Source organism: Nuphar pumila, chromosome 4 (assembly GCF_984573655.1).
Source record: "Nuphar pumila chromosome 4, dmNupPumi1.hap1.1, whole genome shotgun sequence".
Classification (NCBI taxonomy): Eukaryota; Viridiplantae; Streptophyta; class Magnoliopsida; order Nymphaeales; family Nymphaeaceae; genus Nuphar; species Nuphar pumila.
The window spans coordinates 42,268,090-42,272,973 of NC_143252.1; the positions used below are offsets into that span (position 1 = coordinate 42,268,090).

The following is a 4,884-nucleotide window of genomic DNA, read 5'->3' on the forward strand; positions in this document are numbered from 1 at the left end:
GATAAGGAAGAACTTGAGCATAATAGCAAACAAATCGATATTAACTAACAAAAATGTATCTCGCAAAAATGGGAGTCTGTTACTAATACAGCGGTTTGAGATACAATGCATATGATGAGTTAATGTGGGATACCTGATGGGGTAGAGGCCCTTCCTAGCATTTGTAAACAAGCATTCTTGTCAACTGTTCTCAGCGTCTTACAAATATCGATAAGTTTCCAACCATCGTAAGGACATGATCTACCTGTAATAACCAAACAATGCCTTAATGGCACACAAGACGACATGCCTTCTTCATCGATAGCATGATGAGATGAAAAGCTACTCACGCTACCTTAATGGCACTGGTTGGAATGTTTGTGCATCATTGCTTTCTTCCATAATGCCTAACAACAACGACAAATAAAAGAAGACAGTGGAATGTTTTATAACACAAGGCAGGCACGAGAAGGCAACAGTGTCTTGTACAACAGGATAAAAAACAAGGCTGAAAGCTCGACTGGAGACGAAGGCAAAGTTTGGGTTGATAATGGGAGCAACTGTTATAGCAGATGGCGCAGGAGTTTAATGAATAGGGAACGTCTCCACTTTAAATGGTTAACATCAAACTTTCTGGATGGTGGAATTTTTTGTCCTTTTATCGACCCATCGTTTCACAACTTTTGAATGAAGAATATTTTTGTCATTTCCTCGAACCGCCATTTCAGGGCAAGAAAAGCAAGTAAGGGTGATTAAGTCTTTGCAACAGCACCAGAGTCCGATGCAAAGTATGTCAACATACACGGGAATACGAGCCCCATGTGCATGAATACGTGGTGCTCATTCAATCCCCCGAACACAGACGTGGGATTCAGTGAATCATCGGGGGCGAACATACACCACCCTCTCGTTTGCATGGGATCCGCTTGTATCCAACCAACTTCAATAGCAGCATCTCAACACAATCATGCCTTGAAATTCGCCAACATATCATGTGGTGCACACTGCAAGTATCACAGTTTCGCACATAGTTACAAATTTCATTAACGTTGCCACTTGCTGTTGCCAGCGTTCATGGTGAAGCCAATTTTGTTCCTCATCTCAGATTTTGAGCTTAAAGATGCCTCCCTTCACTGCTTAGTCCTTACAACACTCAAACACATATACTATGCACAGTAGGAGTATTTGGACAGTTCTAACAGAAAATACAAGCACGTTGGGAACGTGTATGTACGTTACCGAAAAGGGACGTCGCATTCTCATTTATGGGAGTGATAATTAATGATACTTCACCACTCATTCTTTTGTAATATTGCGTCCTAATGCATTAATTTACAAAGGGTCCCAACGATTCGATAACGTGTCCAACTTCAATCAGGGATATTTAATAGTTAAAGATTTAAATATTTGTTAAACTGAATACAGAATCTTATGTGTTGTTGAGATGAGGTGAGTTGAGGGAAACTTAAAAAAGGAAGAAGAATGATTGAAGAAAACGCCACCCCATTAAATTTTTTATCACTTCACAGTGACATTTCACAAACTAATCCTCTTCTCTTCAAAAAAAGGAAAACAGTGATCTCGCAAAACCACATAGCATCCTTTTTATTTCCATACAATGATTGGATGAAATTCAGACGATGGTGGTTGAAAGGAACCCTGAATCTGTAGATGATCTTGAGAAACTCCAGAGATCCATGTCGTTGCCCGAGTCATGTGGGGTGGTGCTGTTGAACAGCCTAGTGTTCTGCTGAAGGAGAGGAGGGAATTGGAGGTCGAGTTCCCGTGTTTGGGATAAGAAACTTGGTTGGCCGTTGAAGCTAGCCAGTTGCTTGGAGGACTCCTCCTGACCATTGAGGTGAGATGCAACCAGGCGATCAAGAGTAGCCCAGTCATTGAAACCCTGATCCGGTCCTCCTGAGTACGCACCCTGCAGGTCGGCGCAATCATGGTTGTTGATTGTAGTAGTGGGGTTGTTGTTGTTGTTGGTGGTGGTGGAGGAATTGGTTTCGAGATCGGAGAAGTATGGCAGGCAACGATCAAATCGCCCGCGATCATCGAGGAACTGTGGCGGTGTTTGCAGTTGAGATAGCTGCACCAATCTGTTCTCAGATTCTGGCTTGCATGTCCAACCCATGTGTTGCAGTATCTGGTCGAGTGTACCATCGACACTAGAAGTCAAGCCGGCCGCCTTTGTTGCTGTTGTCATTGTCGCCTGGACAGGAGTTTCTACTCTCTTGTGGTGGTGGTTGTGGTTCTTTTTTTTGAAGACTCTACACACCACCCATCCTTCTTCCTTTGCAGTTTCAGCCCTCATTCCAACCTGAAAGAGAAGCCAAATTGGTGGTGGTCATAGTTGTGCTTGTCAAGGGTGCTTTTGTCATGCATGGAACGGGATCCCATCATCGCAAACATCATACCCTATTGTTGTCCCTACCCTAGGGTCGCATTATTGCACATTATTTTGATTAAATCTGACCTTAGAGTTGAATACATCACGGATATGTTTTTTAAATCATAAAAATTTTGGAGTACTTTTTACAGCGATGTTCGATTGATTGTCAGAAAATCTTGGATTCCAATAATTTCAGACACTAATCTTTACTAAATAGACCATGTAGATCACATCTATCGGGTTAGATTTACGAAAACTACCTGCAACAATGGGAGGAGATCCAATGATCGGATCAAGTACCTTGAAAGGTATATAGTGCAATCGAGGGATGTGCGGCATGCACTCAATCGGCAGCGACGGCAGATCAGGTGCGATCACATTGCACACTCTAGTGTGCCGATGCACATGATCTTCCCTCCATCTTCTGTTGGGACCCACAGGTGACAGGCCATACCGCAGAGATGGAAGACAATCAAGTGCAGCGGCACACTCAAAGTGTTAAATGTGATTGCAACTGATCCACCCTCCTCTAGCTGCAGCCCGAGTACTCGGTCCGTTCTGGCAACCTTGCGATCCCAAGGTGGGTAAGACATCAAGGTATGACGTTAGGAAGTGAGAGAGTACTGGGGAAGACTGACTCACATTGGCTTGAGAAGGGGGGTCTAGGTGGTCATCGAGCCTGTACTCATGCATGATCCAGTCTGACTTCTGGCCATGTGGGGCCCTGCCCCTGTAGAACACCAAGGTCTTCCTCATGCCGATCCGTTTGGAATTCGTGTATATGACCTTGTCCCTCCCGGTTGCCTTCCAAAACCCTGCTGTAGTTGCTCGGTTGGTTCGAGTTCCTGTTGGATACTTCTTGTCTTTGTGACTAAAGAAATACCAATCGTTCTGAGGTGCGGATCCAATCCTACACTTCTCTGTAAGCAAGATCCCAAACAGAAGAAAATAAATGGAGAATTAAGGCTTTGATGAATACAGAACAATGCCCATATGATAAAAAAAAAGAGGAGGAGAAACATAATGATACCTTGAATATCCCAAGGCTCCAGTTTGTTAAGATCAACGTCTTTGATGACATCCAAGTCAATCTTCTCATAGGCCACCTTCTTCCTCAAGTAATAATGTAAGAGCTCCTCCTCTGTGGGATGAAATCTAAAACCAGGTGGGACACTGGTTTGGCCATTCAGAGACAGATTCATATTTTCTTCTTCTCCTCCTCCTCTGATCCTCAACATGGACTAACTATGTCTCACCCAACATATGGCACCGACCAGATGCCTTCTGCACCAGCACCATTTAACACTCTTCCCAATGTAATTATACCAAAAAGCTTGAGCACAAACAGGAGTCCAGCCCTAAAGAACGTCTACCTTTTCCTAGAATCAAACAATGCAAAAGGGTAGGGATATAATGGAGATTGGTTGTTTGTGTAATGAGTATATGAGAAGGACGGAGGGTTAAGGGGACTATATATATAAGGAAAAGGGAGACAGAAGAGGGTGGAAAATTATTGTGTGATTCCTGTACGTTGGAGCAGCGCCTGTATCTTGTGGGAGGGACTCATGAACTGTAGTGTATATATATATATATATATATATATATAGAGAGAGAGAGAGAGAGAGAGAGAGAGAGAGAGAGAGAGGGTGGTCCCTGCGTGGAGGTTGGCTGCACGAGAGTGAGGGGGCAAGCATACATCCAAAACTAAGACGCCTGACCTTAAAAATCTCTTGAGAAAAGCCCAACCCAAACAACCATAAGGCGAGGAGAATCTTGTTTTTCCATAACCACCGGCAGTGACAACTACACCCACCTGATCCCGGCTTGCCCCTTGCCTTGCAGGAGCCCTTTCTCTTTCACTCAGTAACAAACACAGATTCGAGCCGGTTGAAGACATCCCACCCTCTCCCAGCCTATAAATAAATTCCAACCGTCCATCTTTCTCAAATCTAAAAGATTGGTGCACCACTTGCACCACAATTAGTTTCCACTCATCCCCTATGTCATCCCCATCTTCATACCTCTCTTTAATCTTATGATGCAAGTTCTTTTGATCAAATCTTAACCTATAGATGGATTTAGTAAGGTTGATTTAATATGATTCGGTCCTTGGATAAAGAATATGACTTTTAAATAACAAAATTTGTGTTTTGTCAACTATTGTTTTTTAATCACAAAAAAGTCCTGTACACTGGTCAGATTTGGACGATTTAAACGTCATTAATGAATAATGCACATCTTTGGAGTCAGATTTGGTCAAAATAACTTGCATCAGTGAAATCCCAAAGAGGGGTATGAAGATTGGGATGACACTTAGAGGATAAGTAGAACTGATTTGCACCACCACCTAGCCTATATGCCTCTTTTTTTTTTTTTAATAATGAACTAGTAAGCATTGCGCGTTTGATCAATTCATGCAAAGAAAAGGAGAAAAGCTGAAATATTTGTATATAGTGTTGCATAAGACTAGGGGGCTCAATTAGAGGAGATCCAGTGCTTGGATGTCAGGG

The 4,884-nt window shown here is 42.9% G+C and overlaps 1 pseudogene; it reads right to left on the minus strand.

Annotated features, from left to right (window-relative positions):
- Positions 1-1,612: 1,612 nt before the first annotated feature.
- On the minus strand, positions 1,613-3,579 carry LOC149840111 (NAC domain-containing protein 43 pseudogene; annotated as a pseudogene).
- Between the last annotated feature and the right edge of the window lie 1,305 nt (positions 3,580-4,884).